Genomic DNA, 18,799 nt, shown 5'->3' on the forward strand with positions numbered 1-18,799 from the left:
CTCTAAAGAGATCAAGAATATAATTGCCAGCAGAACTAAAGGAAAATTTATAAAAGGGTAGGTTTGGCAATTTGCTCTCATGGATTTCATTAATTGCATGCCATATTCAAAACCTGAATTCTCAGACTACTGAAGTGGGAGCATTTAGATTTTGCTTGCCAGCAATGGACAAATTAAGTCCAGACATCTCCTGTAATCTCACTAGCATGTGCAGGGAGGAGTGACAATCAAGGAATACACTTCAAAATGTTAGGAGGTTGCTGAAAAAGATATCTGTGACAGACAGCAGACAGCTCAACCAGCAGATGCTTGGTGTGGAAAGAGGGAATATATGTAAGAATCTAGAAAGATGGGTGGTAGATTCCTCTGCATAGGAAAGAATTATTTTAAGTCTGTATTAGCTCAGTAAAAAAGAATGCCATGTCTTTTGATTCTGGCTGAAAGAACAGGAGGAATATGATTGTGGAATTATAGAAGAGTTTGACTTGGAATGGACCTTTAAAATCACCTAGTTCCAACCCACCTGCCACAATCTAGCGAGGATGCTATCTGCTAGATCAGGTTGCTCAGGGCCTCATGAAAACTGACCTTGAAGGAATCCACAACTTCTCTGGGCAATCTCCTTCAGTGTCTTATTGCCTTCACATCCCATAATTTCTTCCTAGCATTGAGGTTAATGAAACCAACCCATATAATTTTTTATCCACTAGAATTCCCAAGTCCTTCTCTACAATCCTTCTCTCAATGGTATCTTTTCCCATTCTGTGCTTACATCTAGGATTGCCCCAACCTAAGTGCAGCACCTTGCACTTGGATTTGTTGAACTTCATGAGATTCTCATAAGCCCACTTCTCAAGCTTGTCCAGGTCCCTCTGAATGGCATCACATTCTTCAGTTATGTCAACTCACTCTCAGGTTTGTATCATCTGCAAACCTGCTGAGGGTGCACTCAGTCTCACTGTCTGTGTCATTGGTAAAGATATTAAAGGCACCAGTTTCAAGACAGAGCCCTGAGAAACACTGCTTCTCACCAGCCCCCATCTGGAAATAGAGCCATTGACCACAAGCCTCTGGCTGCATCCATCTAGACAATTTCTTAGACACTGAGTAGTTCATCTTTCAGATCCACATCTCTCCAATTTGAAGATATAGTTGTTGACTGTGTCTGTGCCAAAGGCCTTATGGAAGATCAGGTAAATAACACCAGTTCTTCCCTTATCAAGTCTTGCAGTCACTCCATCACAGAAGGCCACCAGAGGGTCAGGCACTATTTACCTCCAGTAAAGCCATGATGCTCCATAGACCATCTAGAAATTTAACCTGTAGCTTTTGGGCTTTGTCAAGCCCTGGGTGCTGAATTGTGCCATTCTAGGGGCAGGATCTGGGCTCCATCTCCTCCACTGAGGAGTTCACTTTGGTGACCCTCTGGCTTGTCACATCACAACCTCTTTGTGTAGCTGGCATGCAGATGGAAGGCAGGGCTGAAGCAAACTGCAAGGTGCATGAACCCAGTCCTCAGGCTTAGAAATGAACCAGTAACACACAAACAGCTGCATAGAACCACAGAAAGGAAAAATGGACATTATTCAGTAGTCCAGATCCCAAATAGCTGAGACCCCTAAAATACTAGAAAGATGCTGGATTTTGCTGCTGGCTGGGCAAGGAATTAACTCGGTAAGAAAAAACTATGAAGGTAAGATGAGATACATAACAGGCTTCTACATGTTCTCAGAGTACAGAAAGGACTGTCTCCATCTAAAGAGTGGACATATAAACTGTTCTGTCCAAGGAATTCTGCAGACAGTCTTGACAAAAAGAAGAAAGCATAGGCACCAGCTGGCATTAGGGTCCTGATGGCTGGAATGGTAAATTCAGGGTAAAAGGGAATTGCGTCCAGGCTTAGCACACTTACAAGTTCACTAACACATTTTTTGTGTCTTTACAATCTCCATTCCCAGGCTGGATGGAAGGCAGAGAGTTTGTATTTTCACCTGGTTGTATTGGGATTTTTTGAAGAAGATTAAGAGAAATTAAGAAAAAAAACTAAAAAGACCCTCCTCTGTGAGCTGAGGAGTGGAGATGACTGAAAGGCTGGGCTGGGAGAAGATGTATGCTTACCAGAAATAATGAAAATAATTAAGCACTAATCTAACTTGTCTCTAGAGATGGATTTCCAGCATAAGGGAGCAGTGAAATAGCACATTCTCCCAAGGGGAGCTCCTGAGCAGGGAAGTATAATTCTTGCCTGAGAGTTAGGTCTCAGTGTGGCTTTTTGCTGTGAAATTACTGCACTGCTGAAAATACACATGCAAACACACACAGGAGTACTGACACTGGAAGAAAAGTTGTGTTGGCATTTATAAGATTGTAAGGTCAAAGTTAATTTTGTCAGATTTACTAATTGTTTTCAAACTGCGTCTTTTGTTTAAGCTTATTTAAAAGTAAACCCTGGCATACTGTGATTTAATTTTAAATACCTTTTGGTATCAGTCATTCTGAATTATAAATAGCTTCATCCTTCTTTCTTCTTATCACACTTTGACATATGCAAGATAATAAGAGGGATTTTAGAAATATTGATGCAAACCAGCCACGTCTGAATCATGTCAAGTCAACAGTCCCCAAGCGTTAATGTCCAGATCATAGAAGGAATGTGTAGAAAGGAGCTGGGAAAGGGAGAGAAACTTCTATGGATTTTGAGTCCAAAATGATCCATTATTCACTCCATTTAAAATTGTTACAGACATTTTTTGTAAGCACGAGTCCATTTCCATCTGCATAGAGAGTATGGCGGTGAGACCACAAGTGAGCACAGTTAAATGAAGATAGACATGTCTTAGTGCATGCTGTAAGTGGATTGCTGTCATCACTAAGGCTAAACTAGGGGGACTAGGGGGAAGATGAGATTTCATACTAGCATTTTTCTATACTTGTAGTCCCATGGGTATTTCTGAGTTTTGCTTTGTTCCTTGAGGTAATAATGTTTTCATTCTCTAAATAAAGATTTGCTAGATTTGCTTTCCTGCAAGAAATCTTCCATGGACTGCATGGGGGCTATTCCTCCTTTAGAAATACTACACCAGATTAACAGAAAAGCAGTGAGAAGCAAGAGAAATCCAGACTCCCATTTGGAGTTTTCCATTGTGTTTTCTCTGAAATATATTGGTCACAATCCTACAATCATTATCATGCAACTAAATTATTTACACCTAAGCATGGTCATTCATTTCAATGGGAAAAGTCCCATCAGTAAGAGAGATCATATAACTTAGGTATTGGAAGGAATGAATCCTGTGTAAAATGGAGGTATTTCCCACAAAATATGTCTTCTGAATGTTTTCAAGTCATGATCAGTCAAGCTTTTCCTTGAAAAACCAATGGAACTAGGAGACCACAAGTTTGTTTTTGTCTGTTGAAAAAAGATGTGATGTTCCTGCATTACTGTAGTCTGCAAGATTTGGAAAATCCCATCCCATCTCAGCACTCAGTTTCAGCTGGAGCCCATAATTCTGGGCATCGTGCTTGAGAAGACTACAAATCAAATAAAGAGAGAATCCTGAGGTGAGCAAATTGAAGAATCAGAAGCCTGGAAGACATTACTGTGGATGCAGAGGATGTGGCATGAAAAAAATGTGCTTAATCTAGAGAAAACAGAGGGAGACATGTCAACAGTTCATAAGCATGCAAGGGCATGTCACAAAGAGGAAAGATTTAACCTGATTTCCATGTAGACATAACAAAAAGACATGAGGCTCACTTGTAAAATGGGAGATTGATAACCTTTAGTATTTTAGTAATTTTCCAGTTTTAGAAAGAGAATAGCAGCCAGCTTTTTTTTTTTTGTTTGTTTGGTTTTTTTTTTTTGCCTGGAGAAGAAAGATGGAGATAGCAGAATCTTCTTCACAGAAGGCCTTCAAACAAACATCTCCAGCTATAAACAGTCAATCCCATATACTGGCAAGGGAAGGGTTAGAAGACCTTAGAAGTTGCCATCCATCCCTATTTTCTGTTAACATAATCAACAAAATTCACATACTAAAGGCAGGAGTCCTGTTACTGGAAGTAGAGAAAAGGTAGCAAGCATCAAAATATTGCTGTCAGACCTCAAATGGAGCTTGTAAAACATGAGTAATATTCTGTTTTGATCAGGGAAAGACAAAGACTTGACTTAAAAAGAATAAGCACAAACTCTAATATGGCATTCTGGGAAAATATTTTCTTCCTACTCCAGCATTCCTTGATCTCTTTTCCTCCTGCATTTTTTATCTCAAGGTGGAAAATGGAAATGACACCCCCAAGATGGCATAAAGGCTGCTTTGTACTTCAAAGACTTTCTGCCAAAGTTTTTTGCAAACTATTATTTATAATAGTGGTGTTTATAATGACAAAATTTATAGTCTTTACTGTGTCTGAAACACTAGTAGAAGACCTGACAACAAGCAGTACCCACTGTCAAGCTACAATAATTCAGCAGGAATAAAACCTTACAAATTTCTTTCCAAAAGGGAGTGGAAATGGGAACTAATGACACTCAAGTTAACCTGCTCAGGTTGCTAAGGTTGAGCGGATGATACTTTTGATGAAAATCACAGGTTGAGCGTGTATTTAAAAATACAGAAATTAAAATATATTTTTTTCTTTGTTATTGCATGAATCGGCATCTGCATAATTCTTAGGGAGGAAGAAGGCTGCAAAAAACTAGGCAGAGAAACTAATTCAAAAGATAATAAAGAAATGGAGCTGTCTTGCTTCTAAAAAAAAAAAAAAGGGAAAAAAAAGTTCAGCATGGATCCATATGGTGTGAGATTTCTCTTCTGTGACATTTTTATTAAGGTTATGTATATGACCGTTCATCTTCATTCTGCTGGTGCTAATTGCTGTCTATTGGAGCCTTCGCTACTGTGTACAGAGAACACATGCTTCCCCTCGACTCTGCCATGGCTGCGAGCGCGCCGGGCTGCTCTGCTGTCCTCAGATAGGAACCTGCTGCTGCTGCCTGGCCGCAACAGCTGGGAATATTCTGCTTTTAAAAGCTTATCTTGTTGATACTTGAGTTGAGCTATTACACAGTGGAACAAGCAAACAGAATGAATGGACCCTCTGCGGGCAACTTATGGTAACAAAAAAAAGCTTCCATGTGCTTTTGAATGTGTCTCTTGTCTTGGAATTGACAGTGATGTTTAGCATAGATGTTTCCTGCGACAAAGTCATGATGGTATAGAGCCAGAAACAGGCTAAGAGGAAACATCCACAGAAGACATGTTCAGCACTTAAGCTTCTTTACAACTCTAAGCAACATCTAGAGACCAGTCCTGCAAAGGTTTCCTCATGCAGACCATCCTGCTGAAATGCAAAGAACTGTTCTGTTCTCTAGAGTGGCTAATTTGATTAAGAGTTACTTCATGCAGAAAAACAGTGGGTAAAGCATATTTCCTCAATCTTCTATGGGGCTTTTAACTAATCAGTCTGAGAATCAGGTTATTTATTTATCAGAGTTAGATCCATACACACACACATATATATTACATGTACAAGCAGATCAGAGCACAGAAACACAAATATTCCCATGTTATGGACAGACCACCCAGGGAAATACAGAATCTATTAATTTTGCTTATCACTTAGACTCCAATTTAACAAAACATCTAATAGTGTCGTGAATTTTTCTGTCATGAAGGAAGTGTTACAATCATCTAATCTGACTTCCTACATAATCTAGACTAATGTATGATTCCCCCAAGCAATTCTATCTTGCATATATATATATATTTCAGTTCAAACTGCAAAAGTTAGCAGTGCAATAAAAAATAATTATCAGACTTATATTCATGAATTAGTGATTCTTAAACTGCTACCTTAACACATTGCCTTTTGTGAATGGTGCTGCACTTAGCCATGCCCTGAACTGCACACCAGTCTGCCAACAGACTCCACATGACCTCTAGGCAGGAAAATCTCTCTTCTGAAGTCTTAATGGAGGTGTTGTCTGAGCAAGCACAGGCCCTGAGTGACACATGCATTATTCTGTGCGTGGATGAACATCTGAAAACTTGGCTCTGAGACCACACTGGGCAATCTGTGAGAGTTGAACTTGACACCTAGCAGCCAGAGGAGTGGTAACTTGGTTCTCACAGCGATGGTGATTCTTGCTCGTGACCGCTGGTTTAACCCATTAACATTAGTTAAGTGGCCAGTTGTAATTGACACGGGTGATCTGTGGGTACATGGCCGTCTCCTGATTTCTTGGTGGCAGTTTTGGCTAAATGAAAAGCTATCCTCTTCCCCTTCCCTGCCACTTTTGCGTTGTGTGACTTTGTCATTTGTGCTTATGCAAATGTTTATATGAAAAAATGGGATGAAGCTTAGAAGTAAATCTATGTATTTCCCTGTGCTATTAACAAGGTGAGAGATTTCCTTCAAGAGACATAGACAGATTTTAAAAAAAGATAATTTAAAGCCAATGCAAATTAATTCCTGTTTTCTGTTTTTAGCATTATAATGAAAAATTGAAAATAATCTGCATCTAAAAAAATAATTTTAATGCATGTACCCACTACTTTTTGTCCCTGGCTCTATTTAATCACTTTCTAATTATTATATTTAATTCATGTTTGAAATGAAACTCCAAGGAAAGTGCTGAAAACACTTGAAAATGGAACATCCCACTTATCTCTATTGATTTTCTTAGCTAAAAAAATCAGTCTAATACAATGAAAATTATTAAACTTTATATGCATTTTCTGAAAACAATACATTTGAAACTTTTATTATTATTATTATTAATAATAATAATAATAATAATAATAATAATGCTATTGCTATTATTTTTTAGATCTAATTGAGGGTAAATAGCACCTGTAGAGGCTAGCCAGCAGTAACAAACATAAATACTTTTGCATATGTACGCACATAAAAATATATAAAGATAAATTTTTAAAGGATACCGGTGTTACGAACAACTCCAGAAATTATTACCAAAACAAAATCAAAGAAAAAAAACCCCAAACCAAATTCCCTCCCTCCCCCTAAAAAACCCCAAAACGACTAGAAAAATGACATATTATCCATTTCAACTGCCTGCCTGTGGTCAATAGCCTATCTTATCACTTTCTGTGCACTTCTCTGGGCTCCTGAACAAATTCTTGTGGCGTATTTTCATTTCAGGGCTGTGATGCTCCCGAGTGGGTGTAGATGCACCACCTCACACTTTGTTTATAAAACCAGTGGGTTTGTGTGCGTCTAACTTCAAGTCTCCCCAAGAATTGGCTGCATTTTAGATGACCAGGGAAAGTGGTTCCTGTGATCATGTTTTTATTTAGTTGGACAAAATTATTTATCTTTTAAATTTTGTAGCTACAAATGTACCTAAAGCTCAATCTTGAATAATATTTTGCTGTCCTTTTCTTCATCTTCTCTTTTTCTTTCTTCTCCCTATCATAATCCTGTCTTTGTTCTTATTTGAACACTTCTTGCCCCACAGGCTTCAAGCATGACAAGTGAAATTACTACCTCTCTTTGTTCCCATGTACAAGAAAACAAGGAGGTTGCCCTTACTAGGGGAAGGGAGGACCAGACAACACATTCATATAAATGCCTTGCCAGCTTTGAAATATCTTGCAAAATTCTGTTAATGTTTCTCTGCCATGCATGAGGCTTGCATCAAGTGCCTTTTTCAACAGCATCACTGTAGACAACCATTTATCAGGTGTATATTGTATGGCAGTGTGGTGTTTGGAAATTCCATTTGCCATATGTTATTCATGATCCTTGCTCACAGCCTTCATTTGTCAGGGGATTTAGAACTCAGCTGTGTTTAGTTTTTGGGGCTTGAGAACAAGTTGACCCACAAGCAGACACCTAATGATATAATTTGTTCAGTGCAAAAGGTTTGACTGCCCTCTATCAACCTTTATGCAGACAACTCCTTTGAATACAGTAATGGATGACAATATCAAAAGCATAAATCTCGGCAAACTTCAAGGTTTCCTGGAAAACATGACTCTTAAACTTTAGGCACATAGACATTTGGCACGATGTCAGAAACTTTCTGGACTATTCATTTATCCAACTCTGGCCAAAAATAACCAAAGACTCTATGTGTCTGTTGATTTGTTTTGAAATCCATTCAAAACGGCAAAGAAGTTAAAAAGTAAGAGACCAGCAATTGAGAAACAAGACTTCTGAAGTATGAAAGATCCTTTTCTGTATCTTACAACATGTGGTGCTAACAAGCCAGGTCACGTCCCTCTTACAAAATGCTTTCTGTGAACTTAGAGTGGTTAAATTAGCGAGCAGAAATTACATAGTTCAGGTTCCTTATGGGTTTAGAAGGGAGTAAATAGAGGCCTTGCCAGAGGACCTGTTTCAGAGGAGAATAAAATGCTGATGACTGTGGGCTCATGCCTGTGGGCATGAGAGAGCAGCCAAGGTAATGGTCTTCTCAAGCCTGATTGCCTTCCAGGGTCACAGTTTCCCTTTTTGCAAAATCTGTCCCATTGTTAACTTTATGTCTCCTCTGTGACATTTTCTGGCTTTTTCTTCTTCCTCTTCTACATATGCCCCTTCTACTTTTCCCTGTTCTACCTCTACCAACAGGAGGCAGAAAATCCCATCTTCCTCTTCTCTACTCAGCCTCCCTTTGTCTTTCCCCTTGGCATGCATCCTCCTTTCCTAAGCAGAGTGGGTTGACAGGGAGCATCACAATGCTGCACTTTCTTCTTCTCTTTTGTCTTGTTGCTCATGCCTCTTGCTTCCCTTCCTGGGAGGATTTATTACTGTACCAATGGACATCTTCAACTCCAGAATGGAAATGTACCCTTGACAGCACATGATGCCACTGTTCCCATCACTATTAGGTTCCAGTTTAAACTATAAGGAAATGGGAGACAATAAGATGATGTTGTTGATATTGTTGTTGTTGTTGTTGTTGTTGTTGTTGTTATTATTATTTTTTGTCAACACAGTCTCTTTCAGCAACTTTCATAGCACCAGAGACATATGAAGTTGGCTGCGCTGTTCCTCACCTTTCCTGCTATATATCCAGCATCACTTTTAACAGCTTGAGGTTTTCTTCATTAAATCCTTTTTCACTCTTGCTCATGCCAGAATGATTACATATCCCAACAGGAGTGAAAAAGAAAAGAAGGGCAATTATTATAATTTATGAAAAACCTTTTTGCTTTGTTACTGCTTCATGCTATTCCTCTTGTTATTGTGGAGATGAAGAGTTACAGTATTTTGCATTTTGATTTTTATCTATACAATGTCTAAGAAAAAAAAGCCTTATTTCTGTATTTCTCTTTGGGGCCCTTGGCTGCACTGTATAATACCTGTAATAGTGCCAATAGGAGTAATAATACAACAAAACATGGAGAAGTTTTCCAAAAAACACAGCGTACAGAAGGCAGATGTGCTTGTAAGGGGTTTTTGATAAAGGGCTGGCAGAAGGAATGGTTCCTTCTGATACCATCTTCTACAGGTGCAGATTTGAAGGTGCAATAAGGTTTCTCTCTGAAGGCCAAGCTACCTATGAAAGAGGAAGGAATTGAAACTACACTCTGGTCTTGGAAAGAAAATATTCTTTAGGCTGCAAACATTGAAGTATGGCTTTTAGGTACCTTAAGGGAAATCCCACTTTTTAAAGTGTCACAGTTCTGTGAACATAAAATGAAGGCAACCACAGCTGGCTGTGAAGAATAGGAAGTGAAGAAGATGTAAAGACAGAAGAATGGAAGGGAGATATGGGGAAAAATGGGGAAAGAAGGCAGCAAGTTTTTAAGACAGGGAAGTTAGTCCTGGACTGTATGTAGCTTGGAGACTTCTGTGTCCACCTTTGAAACACACCTTAGTACTGCTGAAGATAGTCTTTTGTGTTTCTCCAGCTATATGAGCTCCTTTTCTAACAATCAAATGAAAAACACTTTATTAATACTCCCAGTAAAATATGAGTAAAAATTAACAAGAAAGATTATTTAAATATTCATAAAATAGCAAAATACATGCATGAGAGATGTCTACTCTTACTTTTCTTCAGAGGGGCTTACTGCAGGTGTACAGCTGTGTTAACAATACATGAACACAGCCAGACTTATGAAGGAGTATGACATCTTCATTAAAGAAATTATCTGGGTCTTACAAGGAGCCTGGAAGCAGCAGCATTCTGCTGCCAAACAAGGTGAGTGGTCCTATCAGGTAATTCATTTTTTTACTAAAAACTCAGATTTTGAGGTGCAAAGATAATAAAAAGCATCATTGCTGCATTTTGATGTTTGCAAGTGGGAGATGTAGAGCTCCAGAATTTGGCTCATCTCAAACTGCTGAACATATGCATAGTTTGGCTATGCTCAGAGCACAAGTAATCCCATCTTCTTCTGTGAATTATTTGGCAGGCCTTCTTCCCCCTGCCCCTACAAGATTGACAATTTTCAATTGTAAATCTCAGCTCTGAAAACTCCATCCTAGTTGTGCATCCAAGCTTGATATAAATCAATTAGTTCCTTCCAGTGGACCTCTGCTGGTTTCTGCCAGCTCAGCATCCAGCTCAGAGTATTTCCTCATACACATTGCTCCTTCTGGGTTAACCAGTCCTTGCTCCCCTCTATAGCTAGGCAGAGTGGTAAATTGTAGCAGAAATGCCCTAATTTTCTTATCACAAATGAAACTCCTTTTCCTTTCAGATTCCCTTACAGTTTGGCAAGACCTTCCTGCCCTTATTCATCTCTGTCTCATCTTGAGAGCACCACTAAGGCACAGTATTGCCAGGTAGTTTTATATTATGGGGAAAGCCTGCCCCAGAAAACAGATTGTGGTAATTGGTTTTGGGTAAAACATTTCTGCCCCTGGCTCATCAATATCTGGGCAAACATGAGGTGCACTGAGAAGATCCACTTCAGACCAGCAGATGCTAGCCCACATTTCTGTCGAAGTCTCTGAAAAGAAACCCTATTTATTCTTGCAAAAGTGAGTGTGAAATCTTTAAAATTAATCAAGATGAGATCTGGAAGCTCTTGCAGTGTCTGGTACATGAAAGATATTAGAAGTTCACATTCATGCAAGGCTTCAAGCACGAAAGCTGGTGGAGTGACAGCTGGTGGCAAAAGAGATTTTGACTACTGCCATTTATGGAGGTCAGGCCTGATCCTAGCACTGACAGTGCTTTCTTTAAGGCTTGACTAGTTCTGTCTTCAAAGGAAAATTATGCAGCTGCCACCTGCAGCTTATAAGAATTCAAAAGAGAAGAGAAGAGAAGAGAAGAGAATTTTCTCCTGAAATAACCTTTGGGGAGCCCCAAAGTGAGAGGAGTGAGCACAGTGGAAGTGGAAAGATAAGATGAGAAGCACAGTCCTACTCAACTTTTCTGCTGTGGACTAAGTCTGCCTAATAGACCTAAAAAACATTTGGCTTGGGGCCTACTTGCAATTATAAACAAATATTTACTCAGTCTTGACAAGTTCATTAACTCTTCATGTACATATCCTTATGCAGAGTACAGCCAAATCTTCAGAAGCTGTTGGCTGATTTTTAACATGTATTTATATGTCAGGAAAGTGTAAAGATTTAATTTCATTCAGCTTTTACTTAACTGATTTGGCATCTACAGACTATGGTCTGTAAATTGGCACAGGAGCACTACAATCAATGGACAAAGTTCTCAGTAATGTAGGCTTTGGCTGCTCACCTTTTGGCTGATTGTTACAGCTTTCAACTCAAATACTTCAGATTGCAGAGATTATTCCTTTGGCTAAGCATTATAAGTCATGACAGAAATACAGAAAATGTGCCATTATAATCTATAGAAAATCACAGGAAAATACTTTAAAGGAGCCACAACCATATAATTTTATCACCTCTTTTGGGTGAGAGTGCCCAGGAACAAACTGCTACATTGGACTCCCCAAAAAAGACCTCCTGAAAGATTTCATAAATCAGGACCTATCTTATTGACCTGAATCTGTGAAGAAGTGAGCATCAAGAAGCCTTGCTGTGAAAAGAACTGAGCACCTCACTCTGTAAGGATTCTCTAACAGAATAATATTTCTTTTCCTATGTACTTACCTACACATTAATTCAGTTGGGTACTAATTTTGGGTGCTGTGGTGGGGTGACTGTATTATGCAAGTATTCTGTACTGAGCACTACAGTCTCTACTTAACAAGCATCCTTAAGTTCAGTTTTTCTCCAGATTCATGAGCAATCAAGTAACTCTTTCCTTCAGAGGTTTGCTGCAGGAAGGAAGCATGGCAAGGCAAATCCTCAGGGCAGTGGTACACAGTAGCTTACAGTCACTTTTACTAAAGTAATGAACTATGGGCAACTTTCACTTCTTATCCTTCCAAGGACACTTTGAAGGATATTCCATGGGGTTAACTGATGTTTGCTCTCTGTCTCTTTTGACACAGAGATCTGAGCTGGATTTTTTATTAATATTATTCATCTTGTTTGAATTGGCTAATTCTGTTAGAAACAGCTAGGATCAAACTTTTTTTTTTTTTTTTTTTCTAGAAGATGCTCTGTGTCCTGCTGTCTCTGAAGCCAAACAAGTAATAGGATACCCACAAAGGCTGCCAAAGTTTTTGGAGCAATGGCTTTAGTCACTTTAGAAATTTATTGTAAGTTCACTCATGACGAAAAATTTCAGTAGGGCATACAACAAACAATGAAGATTTTCTGCGACAGCTCCTGTCTCTCCCTCTCCAGCTGGTACACCCTGCTCCTCCCTCCCTCACTTTTTAGAGGTCAGCAGAAGCACTTTAGAGCCCAGCTGAGTATGATGGAGGCAGCATTGCCACACACTTCATTGGGTACATCACATCTCAAGGTATCAGTGGCAGTGAAAAAATAATTTTTTGGGCTGATGACTATAATTTATTTCCCCTCCTTATAAATTTGAGGCTGCAGTACACATACTTGCATAGATATTATGATCAAAAGCTCTCTAGAAGATTCCTATGCCATTTACAGCATCTAGCCAAACCTGTAAGAGGAGTTAGTTCTGTGTGGAAATGGGGAGGGTGTGTGGGTGATGTGACAAATGGCTCTGATTCTTGAAAAGGACAACTCCTCCACACAGGGAGAGGAAATATAATCAGAACAAAAGTAAGTAACTATGTACACTTAATATTTTGGGCAAGATGGATTTTTTCCTCATGGCCTTCCATAAGGCTCTGACTGCCCCTTGTATCTTCACAACCATCCCACATAAAAGGCAGCCACCCTGCCCATAAACACCACAGTTCTGCCTCCCCAAGCCAGACTGAAGGGGAGAGGGATAGGAAGACAACATGCTGATACAGGGGAAGCAAAGGAAAACAGAGGGAGAGAGATGTGAAACCTGATCCATCTAATAACATCAAGACAGATAGTGATTTTCCACTCTATCTAGTAGGTCAAATGATCTTATAATGCAGTGTTAGAAAGAAGATGGAAATATTTTCATTTTCTCTCAGAGTCAATATTTCCCTAGCTGGAAATTAATCACTGTAAAAGAAGTTTAAGGGGAGTCTGTCAAGGTTTATTTAGGCTTCAAAATAACTTTTTAAAACACTGGCTTTTGTTGTTGTTGCAGGTTTAGAGGTCAGAGTTTCCCTCCACAGCATTCTTCTCTTGACAAATGATCTTTTCAGCAGTCAGCCAGGTATTTTTTTATTTTAAAGTGACTTCTTGTGTGTCCTGCCATGAGGAAAACTGTGCAGATACAGTGGAAAAGGTAGAACAACCACAGTCAGCTCTATTAGTGTCTCATGAATCAAACAAGATGTTGTACCTTTTTTTTTTCTGATTTTCTTTTTTAAAGATATAATTGCAGTGAATCCTCACCTACCAACCTGCCATCTGATTCTTTAATTTAGGCAATGCCTTATGAAGTGACTGTGGCTAAATTATGGAAACTTCCAGTAAAATGCCTGGAATAATGGCCATTACCTGCGGATGTTCAGACTATCTGTAAACTAGCTGTAAATTGCAAGATGAGCCTGAAAGATTATATCTGAAGAAAAGGAGAAAATAAAGTAGTAATAATCTCTCTTTTCACTTGACTCTCTCTGCCCCTTTTGGAAATTCACGATGGAGAGATACCAAAACAATGAGGTTTGTTTTGCCCATCAGTAATGTCTAAACTGGATGACTCAGGCAAAATCTGGGCTCTGTGATGCAGCTGCTTTCAGAAGCAGCCTGGATCTGAGAATGAAAGGAGTGCCTCAAGGAAGCAGCAAATAGCACACATTTCCTTTTGTCACTTTATTTGTGAAGCTGAATCAGATTCAGTCCCACACACCAGAAATAGCCCTAAAAATCTGAGCAATTCATCAGGAGGTCTGTTGAGACCCACAGCGGGAGCAAAGCTGGCTGCACCTCCCTGTGACTCAACCACACTGGAAGGCAGGAGCCTCACTGAGGGCCTGTGACTCCAAAATGTTATTTCTTCTTATCATACATCAGAACACATCTGTAGATGTTTTCTGGCAAAGATGCCAGATGTTTTGGTTCCCTTTATCATCGTGCATTGATTACTTCTTGTTTGTTCAAGGCTTGTTTATGGTTTTACATTTTGTTTCTTCAGCGACAACTTAATTATTCTGTGATAGGTACTTGTTATTTTGCTAGACACATTTGATGTCCTGCTATTATACTCCAGGATAGCTTTGCAAGTTAGTAATAATAAAAATTTTAATGAGCAAATAATGTTTTTATCTACTCTTTCTGCAATTTTTTGGCACTCCTTATTTAAGGAACAGCTTCCCTCAATAATTTTCCTAAGAACTACAGATTTTGGACCATGTATAGATTCAGTAAACATAATGGTCTCTCTTTATCCTATATGCACTGGAAGATAGCAGATTTTTCCCTGGGAGGCAACTCAAGCAAATCACTATGACATCTCTTATCTGGAGGCTCAGAACCAAGCTGGGACTCAAAGTGGCCCCAGACTGCCAGAGCCTCTCTTGACCACAGCACTCCACAACTTCATACAGGTTCAACATAAAATCTGTTTGCTACAAACAGCAGACACTGCTTTAAACTGAGGGATTAAAGTCCAGCCTACCAAAAACCAGCAGCACAAATGCTCGCACGTGTTTCTGTGTGAGTCTTGTTGTGTAAATACTTGACCACCATTGAATTATTGACAGCAGGCAAGGAGGGCTCTCTCTCCCGGGATTCAGCAGAGCAGTGCTGGCTGCTGAAGACACTCGGTGGGTGGAGTTCTGGGCGAGCTCTTTGCCATAAAGCCCTGCTAACTCTGCAAGGAACGTGTTTGTGGCTCTCCTCAGTTGGGTGTGGGCAGGGAAGGGTGAAACAGAGCAGGGGAAGGGATGGAATGGAGGACCAGACTGTGTTCTCTGGAAACTAGGGATCACAAGCCATGAATCATCCAGTAAATACAGAGCCAAACGTTTGGATGAACAGAGCCCTTAACAATTAATTAATTGTTGACTTTAACTGCCTGTGCTGCAGATGTGCTATCATTTTTACAGAGCAGTCCCTCACCAATCTCTTTAAGTTGTTTACAGAGTAATTGGTAGATGCAAAAAAGGCAAAAAAAGTTCTTGTATGAAAGTTGCTTCCACAAATGCACGGATGCGTAGGCGTGCACACAATGAAAATAGGAGAAAGGTTGCAGTCTGCATGATGTTTGATTTTATGAGAGTTTATTAATGTCCTTTGGAAAAGACTTTATGTCTTATGCTCCCATGCTTCCTGGATTTTGATGTTTCCCATAAAAAAAGCAGAATATCCCTTCATTTACAAAATGAGTTGGATTTAACTCCATAATTTGTAAATATTTATACATATTTCCAAAGAATACATGGGCTGAACTGCATTTTTTCCTGATTACTTATATGCCTCAATATATCATCGTAGCTCCCACATCTTGTACTTGCAAAACTGAACTTTCAGATGAGAAGTCTGTACAAGATTACAACAAATTGGCAGTCTGTTGCAAGAGGAGCAATCTAAGTGGCATGCATTCAGACCTCAGCAAATGGATTATGAACTTATTTTCCATTACAGTTTTCCAGGTTTGTTGGTGCAGAAGAGGTTTTGGATATTAGACCCAAGCCCTACAATCACTTACGTACTAAACATTTTACTCCATATTCAGAGATTAAGTTGCCCCACTGCACTCAGCAGAATTAATTTTATGCAAAGTTCTTCAAGGCTAAAGCTCAGTGGTTTGATACATATGTGCAACATGGACTACAGAATATTTTTAGAATACATTTCTTCCATTTTTATTTCCTTTGCTGCTACAGCAGTGAGGCATAACTGGGTTTTTTTAAACTTGCAACACATTTATGCAAATGAAAAATGTTACGAAAAATGGCAAAAGAAAGTTGAACCACCCAAAACTCTTTGAAGGGAAGCTGAAGCAGGTGTTCAGAATCAAAGATGTCACATATGCTCAATCCAGGATTTGCACATAAACTCTGTTACTCAAGAGGATGTCTTCTTACACCACTGGGTAGCCTCACTGTGAGATTTTAAGGCACTTAATTCCCTTTTCACTGAGCCACTCAGCAAATCCTTCTGAATAGGATAGGACACGGTAATCAAAGCATGTACTGAAGTGCAAAATCATTTCCCTCTGACTTTTTACTGTGACCCTTCTTTTACTCCAGGTGGTTTTTTTAATTTCTTTGAATTCCTGTGTTTTCCATCACTCCTAATCATTAAAAGGGTATCAGTGTACATGTGCAGAGATGTGCCTTTCTGCTAGATTACCAAGAAATGTGTAGAAATTTCAGAGTTGATTATTCATCTTGACAGTATTCATGATCCTAACTTAGCAAAGGCATGATTTGAAGAGTGTTCTCAACATTTGGAAAGTCAGATCATATTTGCTGGTCAGTTTGGAGATGTTCAAAAATAGATTAGACATCTATGCTTCTACTGCCTTCAGAGAGCACCATCCTTACCTCCTCCTTTGTCCCCCTGGTACACGTGTTCAGAGGAGGAGGCATCTCATGACTCACCACACTTGCTCCTGGAGCTCTGGATTGCAGGAAAGTTCACTGATGTTTATAGGATGTTTGTGGTGACCCCCGGGATACACTCTTGTAATGAATTTCAGACTGTCTACCCAAGTCTTTCGACTATCTATCCAATCTCCCTGAATTCTTAACCTCACACTTCCTCCTACTGCTCGTCCTTCTGGGAGACACTGGATACCGGGATGAAACATTGTAAAGCCAGTGCCTGCAATCCTGTCAGTACATCCAACACAAGACCCGACTCTGTTGTTTATTTTAGAGCAAATCTCCACCCCCTTCACTTGCTCACAGGAAAGGCTTTTTCTTACAGATCATAGCCCTGCACTTGACAGAAATCCTTCCTCCTTTCTTTTTGTGGGTCATCTATTTTTCTCACCAACAGAGAGAAAATACTCTGTAAGAACAGTTTCAGATCCTGTTTTACTGGGACACAAGTTAAAATACCCTATTTTTTTCTGCTGCTTTGTGCAATCCCAATTAATTGTTATAACTTAAAAAATAAATAACCCATGAATCCTTACTTCTTCAGAAAGCCAGCCTTTAGTAAACTGACCTAATAGAAATTGGAAGCCCTAACCCCTTGGCTGATTCATGATTTATCTATGCCAGGGTGAAGTGTTCCACATATTAGCTGGAGGAAATGCACTTCTAGCTTGTAATCTTGATAAATAGTTACTGAACTTATTTATTTTTTAATGCTCATTTTAACTATTCATCATTATTTTGAAGATCTTTTGCAAGCACCGCCTTGAAACTTCCGGCAAGTGACTGTTTGTAAAAGGAAAGCTGCACAAATGAGCCAAGTTAGAAGAAACTCCCTCAAATGAAAGAGAGATGCCAACCCACCAGAAAAATGACCATTAGCACTGGATAAATGAGACTGCACATAAAAGGCATAAACATTGCAGGTGGTTTCCTCTGACCATACTTAATGTTCCATGCTTCTTTTATGAATGTCTCATGAAGGGTTAATGGACTACTAGAACAACATTCCAATGTAACTCCCCCAAAAACCCCAAAGCTAGGGGACAGGATTGGAGTGTAGGAAAAGAGAAGATAGGTGACTGGCTATAAGGAGAATAACTCATGTGGAAATGATTAAATGATTTCTATAGTCATGACTATTTTACTTCCTTAATGGCTTGTTAATAAACATTCTTAGAGTATGTTTATCAGCATCACCTGATTTCAGGAGAGTACTTACAAACATGAGTCATCTGTGTGATTGATTAGAAGTTTTTCTGAACCTTTTAAAATTTGTTGTCCCACAAAGCACAATTATTTTTTTATTCAAAGATCACAGATTTGAGTTGGCTCTACTACCCTCTTGCTTTTACTGCAATGGTGCAATAGGGATGATGGAAAGTCTGAATGATCCAGCACAATATTCAAATCTCTGTCCAAAAATTATGTTCAACCTATTTCTGGATATGAAATATAGAGTCTCTAAGCAGAAGGGAGTGGAGGGATTCTCAAGCCATTATTTTCAGGGAACACTGCTACCTGATATTTAAAAGGTGGTGATAAATAACTCTAAATCATCCTCTTGTAATTAACTCTGCAATAATAGAGAGAGAAGCTTAGACATTAAGAAGGACTTTTTCTCTCCTCCACCAACAATAATGAATTGGTAAAATGACCTCAGGGGCAAAGTTGTTGGGACAAGGCAAAAGGTCAATCAAGGAGCAATTAAATGCTGTCCTGTGGGAAAACAGTAAGTGCAGTCCCAAAGAGTGAGCTAGAAAAAGGCTGAGAGTAACAGAGGTAGAGGAGGAGAACATTCTCCTGACAGCAACATTGTGTAGACTCAT

This window comes from Erithacus rubecula (assembly GCF_903797595.1).
Source record: "Erithacus rubecula genome assembly, chromosome: 2".
NCBI lineage: Eukaryota > Metazoa > Chordata > Aves > Passeriformes > Muscicapidae > Erithacus > Erithacus rubecula.